Source organism: Cryptomeria japonica, chromosome 4 (assembly GCF_030272615.1).
Source record: "Cryptomeria japonica chromosome 4, Sugi_1.0, whole genome shotgun sequence".
NCBI lineage: Eukaryota > Viridiplantae > Streptophyta > Pinopsida > Cupressales > Cupressaceae > Cryptomeria > Cryptomeria japonica.
The window spans coordinates 635774126-635793666 of NC_081408.1; positions in this window are offsets into that span (position 1 = coordinate 635774126).

A 19541-nucleotide genomic window follows, 5' to 3' on the forward strand; every position below is an offset into this window, starting at 1 on the left:
ATCTACAAATACTTCACAGATCATAATTTGATCACCTTCACATTTCAGGTAGATGTTGCTATCCTCACTTGTTCTCTGAAATCCTATCTTCAAAAGATGAGAGTGTAATCGTTCATACCATGCCCTAGGTGCATGTTTCAATCCATACAGGGCTTTGTGTAATCTAAACACAATGTTACTATCTTCTTATAAGGAAAACCCATCCAGTTGCTCAATATACACTTCCTCTTCTAGGATTCTATTCAAGAATGCAGACTTCACATCCATCTAATATACCTAAAATCCCTTGAATGCTACAAATGCAAGTAGCATTCAGACACCTTGCAATCTAGCCACAAGAGAAAAGGTTTCTCCATAGTCTTCTCCCTCTTCCTGAGCATATCCCTTGCATACAAGTCTTGCCTTGTTCCTCACAACTGTGCCTTCTTCATTTAGCTTATTCCTAAAGACCCATTTGGTACCTATGACATTCTTATGTTTTGGTCTAGGTACCAAGGACCATGTTGCATTCTTTTCTATCTGGTCTAGCTCCTCTTCCGTTGCCTTAATCTAGTCTTCATCTGTAAGTGCTTCTCTGGAAGTCTTGGGCTCCAATTCAGAAATCATGCAAGAGTTTTATTTCACTTTTCTTCTTGTGAGTATCCTTGCATCTTTATCTCCTATGATCTACTTCAGATCATGATGTAGTTTCACATATCTAGGAATGACTCTAGCTGGATCTGCTAGCTTTTCCTCTTCTTCTTCACTTACTTATTCTTCTTCACCTACTGCAGCTTCTACCGGTAGAGGAACACTGAAATCTTTACTTGTTTCTTTATTGACCGGCTCCCAGAAGGCTATACCCGGTTCATCTTCCACTTCCTCGCTGCAGGTTTCCTAAGGTTCCTCGGTGGATTCATCAACCCTGACATTGATACTCTCGATAATTTTTTGTGTTCTATTGTTGTAGCACTTGAGAGCTTTTCTCTTAGTGGAATATCCCATAAATATTCCTTCATCACATTTACCATCAAACACTCTTAGATGCTCACCTCTCTTGATGTAACACTTACTACCAAACACTTTGAAATAACTCACAGTGGGAGTCTTCCCGATCCAATACTCATAAGGGTTTTTAACTCTACCTTTCTTGATGAGTACTCGGTTCATAGTATAGATTGCAGTGCTCATCACTTCTTTCCGAAAAGTGTGAGCAACCTTTCCTTGGATCAACATTGTTCTGGCCGCTTCAACTATAGTCTTGTTATTCCTTTTTGCTATGTCATTCTGTTGTGGTGTCCTTGGGGTAGACAACTGCCTTTTGATACCGCTATCTTCATAGTACTTGTTAAATTCATCAGAAGTGAATTCACCTCCTTGATCAGTTCTTAGGCATTTTATCTTTTGATGACTTTCCTTCTCTACTAATGCTTTAAAGGCTTTGAACTTTCCAAACGCCCCAAACTTGTCTTTCAATAATCTGACCCACATCATTCTTGAGAAGTCATTAGTAAGAATCATGAAATACCTATCTCCCGGAATACTTTTAGTTTTCATAGGACCACACAAATCAGTATGCACAAGATCAAGTAAGTTTTCTACTAAAAAAGACTTACCTTTGAAATTTGAGGAAGACATCTTCCCAAGTTGACATTCTCTACACAAAGAATTCTTCGGTTTGTTCAGCAAAGGCAATCCTCTTACTGCCTTGATCTTACTAGCCTTCACAATATTATCAAAGTTCATATGACAAAGTCTCCTATGCCATATCCAACTGTCATTAGACTTCACCATCAGACACCAACTTATCTTGGCATTCTACTGAAACAAATTACCTCTGGTCTACTTACTGGTGGCAATAAGTTCACCACTCTTTCCAATTATATTGCAGACTCCACCTTTGGACTCCAGAATGAGTCCTTTATCATTTAGCTGAGCAATACTCAACGGGTTATGCTTAAGATCTTCTACGCAGTAGACATCATCTGCACTGGTCTTTCCATTTAGTGAGATGGATCCTTTTCCTTTTACCAAGCATTGTGCATCATTGTCAAATCTGACAACACCTACATCATATTCTTCTATAGATAGAAACTTCCTCCGATCACCAGTCATGTGGTGAGAACAACCACTATCAATAATCCACTCATTAGATTTGTCAATGCGAGAGACAAGTACGCTCTTGTCAGATGCTTCTTCCTTTATAGCAACAAACACTATGTCATCATTCTCTCCATTCTGAGATTCTTCATCAATAACACCTTCATCCACTACAACAAGACAATTTCTTCTATTTCCTCCTTTATACTTTCTAAACCTCTCCAGTTTATCCTTATTGTCATTGTTAGGATAGTTAAAAGCTATATGTCCTATCTTATTCTAGGAAAAATATTTTAAAGGAAGCTTACCTCTGTATTTTCCAGTGCCTTTTGGAAGTCTCTTGGTAAGAAGAGCTTCAAACTCCACCAGAATCTCTTTATCATCCATACCTCTACTTTGCATGGATTCATAGCTGGTACTTACTTCTTTTCCTTTTCTAGTTGGTGCAACAGACACTCTAAAAGCTAACTCAATCTTCTGAACATTGCCATCATAGCTATTCAACTCATATGTAGTTAACTTTGCAATGATAGAGTCTAAGGATACCTTGGTTTTGACAATAGATCTTAGTTCCTAAATAAAAGCAACTCTGATTGCATAGACCAGTAACAACAATCTCAAAAATTTACTGACAATGGTGGCATCATCAATTGTTCCACCAATTCTCTTGATATCTCCAACAACAGTCTTGATCCTTATGCCATATTGCTGAATGGTCTCACCTTCAACCATCCTCATGTCTTCAAATTTTCGTCTAAGGCTCTCTTCCTTAGCTTGCTTGACATTCTCACCACTGCCATAAATAGTTTCCAATGTTTCCCATACCTCTTTAGGAGTGTCCTTATCTTGTACATCAATGAACTCAATATCAAACAAACTGCTAATAAGGGCTTCCATGACTTGCCCATTTTCTTGAATCTCTCTTTTCTGATCATAGGGATTACATAGACATTCTCAACATAGCTCCAGTGTTGAGCACCCAAACTCTTGATATAGATCTTCATTCTGTCCTTCCATATTTTGAATTTATCTCTATTGAACTTAGGACCTTCACTCTTCATCATTAAGGAAGGATCTTTTTCCTCAAGCAGTTAAGATTATATCACCAAGGACCTGGAGTTTCTCTGATACCAATTGATGAATAATGATGAACAAAAAATACCCTAACTGGTACTAAGAGGGGGGCGTGAATCAATACATACAAAAACTTCTCTGCAACTTATCAAGTTAACACAATGCTAACCGGTTGTCTTGATTACTGAACTTAACCATGGCAATACCGCTTAAACACAGTAAGACTTCAGACAACATAAACTAGTAAAACCGAACACTTCAAATGCATTCAATACTTGATAACTACTTCACCCATAAACATATGAATGTGGTATATCAGCAATACCATAACCATTAGCTCTGCATGCATTATCACTCAAACAAATAATACTTAATCATCAAATGAAAAATGCACAACTCATGACAAACAGAATTTTCACGTGGAAACCTACATGGGAAAAACCACAATGGGGATGAATACCCACAAGCTTGTTTTGAACTCTTTTGAAGCTCGGTCTGTTAGGAGCCTAGTCCAGTTAAAGACTTTGCAATAACGTTCTACTAGGAACTGATCTTGTTAAAGATCACCTTGTTAAGGGATGGCTATATACCCTGTTAAAGGTTGAAACCCTATTATAGGTTACCTTGCTAGAGGATTTAAAGAACTCAATGAACTTGAGTCACCTGGTTAGAGGATTTATAGTAAGCCTGTTAAAGCTACCCGACAAAGGGATTTTCATTTTGTTGAAATTGTTAGAAGAAAATAGGTAAAACTTTGATCTAATAACAACACTATATGCTAAGGCAGATCCTTTTCAGTTCCTCTACTCTCCAATCACACTTTGCAGTTTTTCAATCACTGGTCTGGCAAGTATCTCATCACTCATATACACACACAACTTTTGCCAACAAAAACAATATAAAAAATAATCAACCTTATAGACAACAATTAGGTCGATAACACAAAACCTAAACCCTAAGCATCTTAGGTTAACAATTACAAGCAGTCCAATCCTGACTGTCTAAACACTTTTCATAGTATGTAACAATCTTAAGGAGATCGCAAGTCATTCTGCATCGTCCATTCTTTACCGCACATAGAAATCAATAATCCATCACGCTTTCTTCTCATATCACTAAGAAGAATATTCTTTCCCGAGGTAGAAATTTAATGTAGTCGATCTTCATATGCAAGATCTCCAAGGAAATCCTTCACGTGCACAAAACTAACATGGCATCTCGATCTCATCCTCATCTCTTAGCTAACTCATCACAGAATACCATCAGTTGCATCGCACAAGCAATATTGCCAAACTAGAAACCCTAGAGCTGAGACTACCAATAGGTAGTCACACTAAGTGAGACCTTGACACCGGTTAACTACATCTTTTCATACTGGTTGACCTACACTTATTGACATCAATGACAACATACTTTGTCATATTATCATACCGGTTCATTATATGCCAACACGACACATGGGCTAAGAGTTTTCCTTACCAACCCTTTGTCAAGTACTTCTTGTATTTATCTAGCTATCTCTTCATTTTGCTATGCTATTATCTTGTACGGTGCCTTATTGGGTAGCACTGTTCCAAGAATAAGATCAATTTGGTCACTTATATCTCTAACCGGTGGTAGAGATTCGGGCATTACATCAACAATAATCTCCTTGTATTGGTTTAGCAACTCCACAACTTCTTTCGGACCTGTTGCTCTCCTCTCCTTCTTCCTTTCTTCCTTGGGCTTAAGCATCAATGCAAAGCCTACTCCATCTTCTTCCTCAAGGGTATTAATTAACTCCTTCTCTCCCACCATCAACACACTAGGTGCCTCTTGACTAGCCCCTTTCTCTTCTCCTTCAAATTTTATCTTGTAGGTTACCCCATCCTTTTGGAATCTATATGAGTTCTTCTCTCCATCATGGTGAGCCTTCCTATCAAATTGCCATGGTTTGCCTAGCAAGAGGTGGTAAGAATCCATGGGAAGGATATCGGATCATATATTATCCTTATAGCCTCCTATGTTGAATTATACCCAAGCCTGCTCATTCACAACTTCCTGCTGCCCCTTGTTCAACCAACTGACCTTGTATGGACAAGAAAGTGGGAGCCTTTCTAACTTCAATTTGTTTGCATCCTCCAGAGAAATGATATTATCCATAGATCTGGAATCAATTATCACCTTGCACAACTTGTAGTGTACTTTGCATGTGACTCTGAAAAGAGCCCTCCTTTGGGCGATATCCTCCTTGATTGGTTCCTTAAGAAGTGTCCTCCTTATCATGAGGATTTCTCCCACAGCCTCTGTCAACAACTGAACCTCTGGTGAGTTCACACTCACAGTGTCTTCCTAGACATAAGTGACCCTCCTTTCACCATTTTGAGAAGTGGAATCCTTTTGTGGACACTTGTACCTTGGGTGTCCCAACTGACCACAATTATAACACTTCATTCCCGAGAACCTGGATCCTTTGCCTGATCCATTAGACCTTCCCCCATTAGATCCCCTTCCACTGTAGCCTCCTCTGCTACTTGATTCACCCGCTTACTCCTTGGGGTTGGACTCACCTTGGGACCTGTGGCCTTGTCCTCTACCGTTGAAGTTTCCTCTACCTTTGTCATTCCTTCCACCTCTCCCTTCTTGGTGCTGGTCACCTTTCCTCTTCAACTTCTCTTCAACTCTAAGAACAAGTTGAAAATAGTTCCCCACTGTGTCCGGGGCCAAGAGGATAATCTCCTCCTATATGTTTATTCCCAGGCCATTCAAGTACCTGGCCACCTTTTTTGGTTCCTCTTCTTGTTTCTTTCCCCTGAGAGTCAGCCTATGGAACTCCTCTATATAGCTGTTCATGTCCATCTCCTTCTGCCTCAAACTCTGCAGCCTCTTGTACATCTATACTTCGTAATCTGTGGGCAGAAATTGTGTCTTAATCTTCTCTTTCATTACTTCCCCATTCTGCATCCTCTCTCCTTGAATGTAGTTCCACCAAGAGAGAAAAAATCCTCCCAGGTTTCCTTTTGTAATCCCTACCCTATCATGGTTAGGGACCTCATCCAACTCAAAGTGATTAGTTATTGCCTCAATCCATTCAATAACTTATTTGCTATTGATACTGCCCCCATATGTGGGTAGTTTGTCAATAACATCTCCCCTTACTGATTTACCGCCCCCCTCTTAGTTGCCTCTAGGTCCTAACAATAAAGGTAAAATGCAAAGAACTATAATCATTTACTGTGATAATTCAGTGGCAAATGATATATCTAAGAATTTGGTATTTCACTCTAAGACTAAACATGTTTCTATCAAATATAATTTTTTGAAAGAGAATGTTGAAGCAAAAAAAGTGAGATTGGTTTATGTGAATACTAAAGAGAAGATTGCAAATATCTTTACTAAGCCTTAGCCTAAGGAAACTTTTGAATTTCTCAGAGAGAATCTTGGGGTAATACCCCCACTGGTAGAGACTTAGATAGTTGATGATTGGCATCAAACTGAAAGAATTAACAAAGAAATTTTTTTCTAGCTTTGATGGAGTAGAGCTCCTTCTCAAGGGGAGTAGTTGGTTATAACAATTGGTTATTATAATTATTTCTATGAATTGATTGTATTTGATATTTGTATTGCTTTGGCATTTGATCTCAAAGGGGGAGATATATCCATGAAAAAATATTATCCTTTGGGGAGAGATTATTCATTGGGGGAGAGATATATACTCTCTGCATTTGTATTTTGATTTCTGGTGTTGATCTATTCTGGAGATTGTTGGTTTTTGGTTTTTGGCATTCTGATTTGGTACATAGATGTTTTTGCATCTTGTGTTGCCATCAATGCCAAAGGGGGAGATTGTTGGTATTATGGATGTGTTTCATTGGTTTTGTCATTAATGTCAACACTTATCCTTCTAGAGATCTTTGGTTATGTTTGACTGACACATTATGTTCACTGGCATGTTCAATGACTTATGCACAGTCATCGGTATATTGTTCACCAATAGTGAGGATGACTTGTTATCAGTTGGAGATCACTTGGTTATGTCAAACACATGGTTTGGACACTTGGTTTTAGTATTTTGCTTAATTGGTCTAATCGGGTTGACATATTTGCTGTTACAAGCAAATTGGTGTAGGTTATGGACTGACATGCATTATCTATTCCATATAAGCATGACATGTTATGGAGATGATTTAATTAATTGAATATTGTTGTAAATGTATTGAGCTGACATGATGCATCGCATCTTGACAAAATTTATAATTTATTTAATTGAAATATTCTTAGTTATCCAACCTACACATTTGGTCTTAGGTTTTGGTATATATGTAAGATCTCATTTGTGAGATGAAGAGTGGAAGTGTGGTATGGCATCATGGTATGTGCGAATATTTAAGATCATATGAGCAAACCATATAGAAGGTTTAAGGAAGGTTTGAAGGTGATGTTCAGAGCTTAACTAGTATTGAATCTAGCATTGGAGATGATACTTTGAGTAGTACATTATCATTGGATTTAATCATCCAATTGTAGTCAGTGTGACTCCTATTTTGTGATTGAGCAGTGAGCTCTAGGCAGTTTGCCTTTCTACATGTGCAGACCCCATTTGTATACACATACTATCTATAGTAGTATCATCTGACTGTGGGTAAGGTTTCCCACTATGGTTTTTCCCCTTACAAGGTTTCCTCCTATAAAACTCTATGTTATGTGTTGTCGATGTTGTTTCTCTTTTTGTTCTATGCATTAGTTTCACCCGTATTAATATTAACTCCTAATTTGTCTACCAAATTTAAGTTTGGTTTACCGGTATTAAGTATCAAGTTTGGTTAACTTATATTTGGGTTGAAATTAATTAGAATTTGTGTTTAACACATCTCATTCTCACGATCCATTAAATTGAAATATTCTTATTGGTATTGTGAGCTTTGGATAGACTGTAAGAAGAATAAAGCACTTTAACAAAATCTATATCTATTACACCCTATTTTTTTTTTGATGAGTGCTAATCCAACTACATTCTATTTTATTCTTAGTTGGCTTACACTGCCAATTTGTTATGTTAATATGTTGATGGAGCCCACATGCATAGAAATTCTGGGTCCCAAATTTATCCTAATTCCTATGAACTGCCTTAGGGTAAAAGTATAAAAAGCTTCTTGAGAAAATGAACGTGCTTCCTTTTCTGTCCCACTTTGCAACCTAGATGAGCAATAGTTAATTGACAACGTCAATTTCAAGTGGACTTACATATCATGTATCTCTTTAAGATGTGGACAAATTTTGTGTTAGTGTAACAACGTTTCTGTTTAGTAGCTTGAGGTGGTAATTCGTAAACTTATTTTGATGAATAGGTATCTAATTATCATGTGTAAGAAAAACAAAATAATATAACACATTGATTTATAAAAAATGTGGATATAAAATTTCATTTTAGTAGTCAGTTAATTTTTTAATTAAAGTTGCTCAATTTATGAAATGACTCTATTTTATCATTCTTTTAATCTTTTGTTGACTCGATTATTAGTATTACTGTTTAGTTAAGTTTTTCTTCTGTCACGTATCAATTGATAGCTTCCATTCTTGTAACTTCTTTGTTCAATAGATTAATACACAAGTTTTTGATTAAGGTAAGAACATGTTTTAGGACTCGAAACTCTTTAACAATAAATCATAGATTAGTCCAGACTTAACAAGGCATTAAGCCAAAAAGAGACCACAAAGGACCATGCAGCCCCACAAGATATACAATAAGCCTCAAAAAAGAGAGGGGGAAAAAAAAAAGACAAACCAAAAAAGAAGAAACCAGAACACAGCAGAGAAAACTAGACAACAAACTGCCAGCAGCAACACACACAACGAAGAGGCATCAGGGCACCAGCACTAGTCCAACAGATTCATTCACTATGCCATCTCCATTTCAATCTCAATCATTTTATTGGTGATCTTCTTTAACTTCTATAAATTAGGAGGAGGTCCCACTACCTTTCTCTTCAAGGTGCCTCTCGTACTTGTCCCAAACTAGAAGAGAGCACATAAGAACTCCAAGCACACCTCGAAAATGTCTAAAGTGAAGCCTCTAGAATGAAAATTAATGCAGGGTGCCTGTGACATGTTCATAACACAACGAGCTTGAAAAACACTCATGGTAAAATCAATCATGACAAATTAACTTCCCTACTGGTTAGGCTATCCATCCTTAATAACCCCCTCCCTTCATTGTCCAAATGGTCCCCTTTTTTGCCATATAATTTTCTCATAATCTTGAACTCCAAAGTTGGAGAAGTAGTCTACAACTTTATTACTTTCACTATAAATGTGGGACATATGACAACTTTCAAGAGATTCAATAATTTTATGGGATAAGCCAATCTAGCTAGAAATATTCCATGAGGGATTAACTTCTTTTTCGAGACACTCAATAATGTTTTTAGAATCCCTTCAATCCACACCTCAATATAGTTTGTCTATTTAGAAAGTAAGAGAGTCTAGTAGGCGCCAATGGCTTAAGCAACGTGGTTTTTCTGGCTACTCAAGGGAAGCGTCACTAACGAAATACAAGTTCCATTATAATCCGTAATCACTCACCCACACCCAGCTAGACCCAAATTTCCCTTTGTTGTCCCATAAAAATTAAATTTAACCCAACCCGAAGGAGGCACATGCCAACAAGTTCCATCACGGATTTGTTTGATAGTCCTAAAGATTCTAGCAATGTCCAAGTGAATTTTCCAAGCCTTTGCAATCATGTATTCATAGTCAATGCAACTTTCAACCTCATTTCTCAACTGGAAATTGCTAAGACAATTGAAGTTTTCCTTCACAGGTCTATAGATTTTGTGGAAAACAATCTTAGCAAATAATTCAGAGTCTCTAAAGATCCTATTGTTCCTTTCTTACCATATACCCCAGACAAGATGAGGAAGAGTTTAAAAATAGAGCTTTTTTATTACTTGATTTTGACTACGAGCTCTCCATTCAAGGAATAAATCCGATATAGAGGAAGGAAACATCCAACAAATATTCCATAGTTGAAGCATTATCTCCCAAATTTCCTAAGCAAAGGGGCACCCGATAAAAAGATGGGAAATAGACTTTGGATTGGCCACACAAAGAAGACAGATGTTGGGAAGAAAAAAACCCCTTTTGCATAAATTGTCAGTGATAAGGATCTTGATTTGGAGAAGAATCCAGGTGAAGATATTAACTTTTGGAATAATATTTTTAATCTAGGCCTTGGCCCAAACAAAGCTAGGGGAATTAATACACAAATTATTGTCCAAGCAATGTTTATGATAAAAGAATAACTTATCACAAAAGAGAACTTTCTAGAATTTTTTTAAGAGAGTTATAGTTACAATTATGAAATTGAGACATCGCAATATGAAATAGGAGGATGATTCAAACATTACTTTGATTATATATAATGTAAGATAGTTCATCTCATATGATAATCCACCTTTTTTGTTTTTGTTGAGCATAAGGTATTCTTGATTTAGAGTTAAGAAATTTGCATTTATTTATTTTACATCTAATATTTACCTTCATGTTTGCCTTTAACTATCCTTGTAGCTAAGAAAATAGAGATGAAATTTAGAGAAATATATCCACAAAAGAGCTTTAGAATATAATTACCTATCAAAAACAAAAGGAACAAAAATAACTGAGTATCTAATTTCCATATATGCATTAAGATGGCATGCCTTCCAAAATCAACAATTATATTATCATGCAAGTTGTCTATTCAAATCAAATATATTTTCAATTCAATTGACGATCAAATATAGCAAGTATCTAAAAGAAACAATCAATTTTTATCACCTATACCTAACAAATGGATTGCAATGCAAAACATTTTAGGCTAGAACTTGTGCATAATAATGAGCTTTAGATATTTTAGTTTTAACACTTAATTGATCCAAATTATATTACTAATTACCATTTTCATTTAATTTTATATTGTAGATGTAAGGTCATGCATGGACATAGACAATGCTAATATTTCTCTAATCCATTAAGTACAATAAGATTAAAGACTATAGAAGAGTAAGAAACTATTTTTATTTTTTGTTCAAATTAAAATGTTCTTTAATGATCAATAAATAGAGCAATTCAATGTGGTGAAATCTTAAATGTAAAATAAAAAAAAAGTTTCTATTGAACAAGTATAGTATTTCTTGAGAAATTTGATGGAAATATATTATTAAAAGGAAAAAAAAGTAAAGTCTTGTTATAAGGAAGAAGCATTAAACTTTAGGAAGTCAGAAAAGAAATAGAAGGTCTTAAAAATGGATTGCAAAGAACATAAAATTTATGTAGAAGAAAAGAGGATGAAGATTATTTTCCATCTAATTCACAAAATAATATATTTATTTAAAAATAATATATATTAATAATGTATCAATATAAAAAATTACAATTTTCATCCAATAATTCATTTAGCAACTAGACATAGCTATTGAATAACCAAATTAATTCATTTATACCTTAACAAAAAAGGAAAAAAATGTTTTCTTGAAGGTAATCGAAAGTCTAAAAAAATTTATCAAATATTTTAATTCATTACCATATTTAAAACAAATTATTCAAGTTATTTAGGAACCAATTCCTCATTTTAGAGAGAAAAACTCAAGACTGAATAGAATATACTTGTATATTTTCTATGCTTAATTTGTTTCCACTCTTTATGAATCAATTGTAAAATACAAACAATTTGATAAATAAAAAAATTAGTATGATAATGAGCTAATTGTGATCTAGACAAAACAATAAAAGTTTCAAATATCAATGATATTATTTAACTCATTTTCTATGAAAAAGAGTAAGTGCTAATAATAAGATTTAAAATTTTATTTTTCATTATTGTAGTTTATTAGACCACAAGTATATCAAATAGAATAATGAATAATATAGATGAAACAGTATACTTGAAGATAATGTGTTAATTAACTAAATTAAACTTGTATTGCTTAAAGGAAAATATACATGTGACTTGGATAAAAATAAAGATAATGCTAAAATGGCTTAGTATTATAAGGAACATTATCTATGACAGTTTTAGCTATAACTAATCGAGAGATATAATATCTTGGATTATTTTTTTGTGATTTACCTTGTCTTGTAGGATTCCATCCAATATCAACATTTTGCAAATTGATTTTCCCTTTTGGATTCTTTTCAATGCTCCCTTGTTGTTGTGATAAACACTCTTCTTTACAGAATGGTCAATGAAGCACACCATCCAGAATATTCTTACTTAGGTATCCATATTGTATATCGAGGATTAATTGAATTTAAAGAAGTTAATGTAATATCTCATTTGAGAATATTCCAATAGCTAGAATGGTAAACTAATATAAGTCAAAGCCTAAGAAGAAGAATTTTTAAACGAACCATAAATGTTTCTACTCTAAATAATCTAATGATGACGATCAATGGTCGTCTATAAGTGATATATAAATTAAAAGAGCCCAATTCATTGTGTTGGAGACACCAAAATATAATGCAAAAAAATGAATTGTAGGGATGAAGATGATGACGTTTATCTTGTGAAAGAGCAATATTTTGTTGGCATAAGACACTATTCCGATGATTCTCCGATAGATATTGATGATGTATGGTGTATGAGATTTCTTAGGAGTTGTCATTGATGGAAACTCAGTCTATTGATCTTATCTAATATGGAGTTTTGGATATCCGGATGTCTTGACGATGTCTTGAGTAAGTTTTGGTAAGTTTGTCGATGATACTCTATGTATAGTCTTGGTGAGAAATTCTCATTTCTGGTGAAGTGTTTTTGGCTTCAGTGAGCTGAATTAAGTTTGAATGGGTATGAGAAGTATATTATCATGCAATCGCATTCTCCAATGATTTTTATTGAGCATGTTAGAAGGTCCGGTATTCGGTAGAGCAGTAAAACAGGGGTATCTTCATTATTGATGGTGTAACATGTGGATTGGATTCTTTGAGGTGATTCCAATGGTTGTTTTCAAGTTTTAGGTAATTCAACCAACTTATGGAAAGTGTGTGATCATATATTTTGGATCCGAAACATGGCTTTATAAATATTTGTGCCAACTTCAATCTACACGTTTCATTATCGGATATTCTAGGAAGCTGACTTGCGGGAGATCATTTATGCTAGTGCGAATATATAAGATTGATTTGGTTAATGAATTTGTATATGGATATGATGTGTGACATGATTTTGGGAGTGATTGAGAACAATTTCACATGCACACCTTGAATTTAGTTGATCCGATAATAAATTGCAGGGTAGAACGAATCAGTTTATCAGAACGTCACAACGGATCACTTTGTGCCTAATTGGAACTATTATTTGGCATAATCAGATGCTTTTGTTTAGTTAATTACTAATTTCAATAATTATGTTTGAGCTTCTAAGGCAGTGAGCCTTCCTCGAGGTTTTATCCCTCTTGTAATTGAGTAGTGAGCTCTAAGCAGTGTGCCTGAATGCATGTGCATTCCCCTCATGTAATAGTGTTTTACTACAGACCATAGTATAATATTGTGGGTTCAAATCCCACCATGGTTTTTCCCTTTCTAGGTTTCCATGTAAAAATATTGGTGTTACATGGTTATATGCATATTTGCTTTGTGTTTCTACATTTCTGTTTCTTACTTGTGCATTCGGTGGTTAAATAATCAGATTAACAAATTCATAAATATCAAAACACTGATTCACCCCCCCTCTCAGTGTTCATTGATTCCAACAATTGGTATCAGAGCCTATTTCCTCAAAAGAATCCCGATAGCTTGAGGAAGATCCAAGAAATTTAATAAATGGGCTTTGGTTTGCAAAGACAACTTATTGTGGCACTTGAAGATCTTGATGCAATGATGAAGGAAAAGAGTAGCCTGAAAATCAATCTGAATGCACTTAAAGACTTCATTGAAACCCTGAAAGATCAATTGAACACTTCTTGAGAAAAGAGGAAGGAGCTGATAGACAAGTTGAAGGAAAATGATGAATATATTATTGACAATCAAATTCTACAAGACAAGATTGATTAATGTGATAAGTTGGCTAGGGAGAATGCAGTTTTGAAGAATGAGATGTAATATATTGTTATGAAGTTGACTAAGAAGATTGAGTACCAAAAGAAGAATGAAGAAATCTTGACTCAATTTTTGAAGGACAGATCTGATGACTTTTGAAGATTGACATATGAGAATGATCAGTTGATGCTTGAATTGGTGCAAACTAGGAATGATGAAAAAGAACTTGAGAGACAAATCATAATTCTAAGAGATGATCTGACTACTGCTAATGAGTACAAAGAAAAGTTCAAAGCTAGTTCGGATCAGTTGGATGAGATGTTGGATAACTTCAGAAACATGGAAAAGACATGAGAGGACTTGTATTTGAAAAATGAGAATCCTTTGGTTTCGGTCAAAGCAATCATCCATAGAAGAACAAAAAACCTCTGGTAAGACATCCTAATACCTATAAATGCAATGGTATATGTTATACTTACAATATATTTGTTCATATGGAAAATCAGTGCAGAAGTAGCATGAATAATGGGATGATGAAAAATGGTGTAGTCACTAGTTACTAGGGACCTCAAAGAAAATAATTTGGACCAGTCAGCAAGAGAAAACATAATAGAAACACAAGAATATGATGGAGGCAATGCAAAATTGAATGAATTATATCATGAAAATTGATTACAATCAATCGGTAACAACCGTCTACCGAAATCAGCTCACTAGCCTGCTGAAACATGCTTAATTACATAACAAGTCACAACTGGGACCTCAAATCTTAGGATCTATCTTTTGTATCCTATCTCATAACTAATATTTGCTTATCTACATTCTAATTCTCAATTTTAATGATTTATATTATCCAAGGGGATTCAGTCGGCCCAAAAAGGGATCAAATGCTGAAGAACAAGACCAAACATGTACAAACAACAAGGTCGGCATCCGCCAAAGAAATTCCTCTGGAAAATATAAAGGGTGAAGTGTAGATAAAAAGGAAGGTTAGACACATGCCAGGGAATAATGGAATCAATGCTCAGGGTTCTACAAGCTATGGAAAGGATCTGGTAGATCTCGGTAGATTAAAAATGCAAAATAGGTCCAGGCAACCAGTACCAAAAAACTGTCTCGGAAACCAATAGCGATAACTTGCTAGAAAATGATAAAAATGGTCCATGGTTTGGGAATAAGGTAGATGGTCAAGTCCTCAAGAAAAATCCAACTCCTCAAGATCCGATGAGCCAATGCTATAAAAATGCAGAATGAAATGCTGAAACTGTAAAACAAAAAGCCAAACAGAAAGGAAATATGTTTGGTTGATGCAAGATTGCCAAGAACTGGGGATTCTCTTGGATCAAACATCTGAGGATTTTGATAAAGTGAGTCTCTCACTTTTTTGTGGTTAGAGGAAAACCAAGGTGGTCTACCTTTACCTAAGAAATCCAAGATGAATCTTCAACTAGTCTTTCCTTCCACTTTACAAGATACTCCTTATACTGACTGCTCTTGATAATATGCCCAATCCTACTATCCAGAATGTCTTCAATCTGATCTAGTTCCTCCTGGGCAACTATTTCTCCAAGTCTGTAATATTGTCCTCAGTAAATTCTGGTTCATGATGCTAATGTAGATCTATAATGTTAAATATAGGTGAAATATTTAGACTATCCAATAACTCCACTTCATATGCATTTTCAGAATTGAATTTTCTCAAAATCTTGCAAGGTCCAAACTTCCTCACCTGCAATTTGTTATAAGTTCCAACTAGGAATCTTTCTTTTCTCAGATACACCATCACTTCACTGCCAACTTCAAATTCCTTATGTCTCCTCTTGTCATATTTTTTCTCCTTATACTTGTTGTTCATGTCCTCCAAATGTTCCTTAACTTGAATATGCAAGTCCTTCACGTGATCTAAAAATTCTTCTAGTTCTGCACTTCTCCAGTTTACACTGCTAATACTTTCTCTGGTACAACAATCTCAAAAGGTGTCCTTCTGGTAAAAATCTTTACTAAATTATTGTAGGAAAACTATGCTTGTGCAAGAATCAAGTCCCAACCTCCGATTTTGTCTCTAAGTAAGAATCTTAATAAATTTCTCAAGCTCCAGTTAACTACTTATGTTTGTCCATCAGTCTGTCGGTGAAAATTAGAACTGAACTTCAAATTTGTCTTCATCTTATTCCAAAGTGTTCTCCAAAAATAACCAACAAAATTAGTATCTTTGTCTAAAACTATCCTCTTAGGTAATACATGCAATCCTACCACTTCCTTGAAAAATGGGTCAGCTACATGCACTACATCTGATGTCATCTTACAAGGTATGAAATGAGCAATCTTTGAGAATCTATGCGCCACAAAAAGTATAGAATCATTCCCTCTCTGTATTTTAGGAAATGCAAGTATGAAATCTATGCTTATATCCTCCCAAGGTCTCTCTAATACTCTCAAAGGTTTATACAATGCCACATTCTGAGTACTACACTTTGCAACTTGAAAAACTCTACAAATTTGCACATATTTCCTAACATGCTTATAAATATGGGGCCAAAAGTAATGCTCACTCACCATTTCTATTGTTTTATCAACACCAAAGTGTGTGGCTAATCCTCCACTATGTTTCTCCTTTATCATATTCTCCCTCATAGAACTCTTAGGTATGCACAACTGAACTCCTCTGAATAACATCCCATCCTGAATGAAGTAATCCAACTACTTGCTTTTGTCTACCATAGCCGATTCTCTACATGCTATCCAAGGTTCTACAAAATCTGGATCATCATCATACAAGGTCTTCAACTCCTCAAATCCTAATATTGTCACTATCATCTTTGTCAGAAAATTCATTCTTCTACTTAATGCATCAACAACTTTGTTAGATTTTCCACTTCTATGCTTCAACATAAAGGTGTAACTCTGCAAGAATTCTACCCATCTCATATGTCTCTGATTCAACTTACTCTGACTATTCAAATACTGGAAATCTTGATCATTTGTATGCAACACAAACTCCTTAGATAAAAGGTAATGTCTCCACTTCTTCAAGGCTTGAACTATGGCATAAAATTATTGATCATACACTGAGTATCTCCTTTAGGCATCATTTAATTTCTCACTGAAATTAGATACTGCCCTCCCTTCCTAACTCAACAATGCTCCAATTGTAGTTCCACTTGCATCACAATCCACTTGAAATACTTTGTTGAAATCCAGTAAAGCTAACACAGGCTTCTCAGTCAGTTTCCGCTTCAACAATTCAAAAATTTTGTTTTCTCTGGTGGTCCACTTGAATTCTTTCCTATCTCCCCTCATTGTCTCAATCATAGGGTTACAAACTAAACTGAAATTTCTGATGAAATTCTAGTAGAACCTAGCCAATCCATGAAATGATCTTACCTCTTGAATGCTTTCTGGTGTAGGCCATTCAACAACTACTTTTACTTTCTCATGGTCCATCTTCAAACCATCCTCGAATATCACAAATCCCAAATAAACTAATTCTTCCTTCATGAAAGTAAACTTCTTAAGATTTATCAGCAACTTTTCTTCTCTCAACCTTTAAAAAACTTGTCTCAAATGCAAAAAATGCTCCTCTTTTGTCTTACTAAAAATTAGAATGTCATCCAAATATACAATAAACCTAAGAATTTCTTCAGTACCTCATTCATCAACCTCATGAAAGTATTTCGTGCATTAGTCAATTCAAAAGCAACCACCAACCATTCATACAGTCCTTCATTTGTCTTAAATGATGTCTTCTACACATCTCCTTCTCTGATCCAGATCTGATGATATCTTCTGTTCAAGTCTATCTTTGTAAAGTATTTGGCTCCACCCAAGTAGTCCATTATGTCATCCATCTTAGGCAAAGGAAACCAGTATTTCACTGTTATGTTATTTATCCTTCTGGAATTGGTACACATCATCCATTTTGCATTCTTCTTAGGTGCTAATACTGTTGGTACTGCATAGGGACTCAGACTTTCTCTAATCAAACCTTTCTTCAATAGTTCCTACACTTCTCCAATAAACTATTCATTCTCTATCGATGTCATCTAGTGTGCAACATTGTTAGGCAAACTAACTTTGAGAACCAGGTCCATACAATGACTGATACTTCTCATAGATGATAATCCATCATGAACATTATCTAATATGATGTCTTCATACTCTATCATAAACTCTTTTATCTCTTCTGGTTGTTCTTCTTCATGCTCCAGATTCTCAGTCTTCTTAGGAACTAAGGCAAAACACACATTCTCATGTCTCATTCCATCCAAGAATTTTCTTCCATCCACCAAATAGATTCTAGCATTCGTATAGACTTTACTCTTCAAAGGCTCCTTGAAGCACAACAAGGTTTACTTCATCCCATTGGCCATAATAGTGTATGTATTCTTCCTCCCATCATGTATTAGATGTCTATCAAACTGTCAAGGTCCACCCAACAAAAGGTGACAAATATCCATAGGCATAATATCACACAAGACTTCATCATGACGATTCCCAATTTTCAATTTCACCAAACATTGCTCACTTACTAGCAACTTATGATCATCTTGAATCTATGCTATCTGATAAGGCTTAGGGTGTTTCAATATTTCCAAATTAAACTTATTCACCATCTCTTTTGAAACAAGATTATCGGAACTACCACTATCAATAACACCTTTACAACTCACTTACCGAATACCTTACATTTGGTCTTGAACAAAATTTTCCTCTGCAAGGGCTATTCATCTCCTCTGGTATGACACAAAGCTCTCCTCATCATCACCAATTCTCCATTTTACAGTTTATTAGCTAATCCAGTAGGGATTTCTTCCACCACTATTGTTCTTCTGGTATTCTCTATCTTCTTACATTTGAAAGTGCGATGTCCTTCTCCTCTACACTTGTAGCAAGTTCCTCTATATACTCTCTTGTCTTTCCTTCTGTCTCCTTTTCCAAAATTCTCATTCCGATAGCTATCTAGTTCTCTCCTCCTGTAAAAAATTCTATCATCTTTTTGGTAGAAATTACCTTCTTCGCTCACCTCCTTGTCCGTGTTCTAATCCGTACGGGTTCCTCTACCTTCGGTACATCTTCTTCCTCAAGAAAACCTTCCACCTCTACCTCTTTGTTTCTACTCATATCTTTTGTTCAGCTTCTCTTATGCTTTCAGGGTATACTGGTAAGCCTCTTCGACACTCTACAATTTGATCAAACTAAGTTCATCTTGTATAGACATCCACAATCCATTCAAATATCTTGCAGCTTGTTCAACCTAATCATCAACATGTCCGGATTTGATATTCAATTTGCCAAATGCATCAATTTACTCCTTCACACTAGATTGCTTCTGCCTCAAATTCTACAACTTTCAGAATAGATTCACTTGATAATCAACAAGCATAAAATTTTTTTTC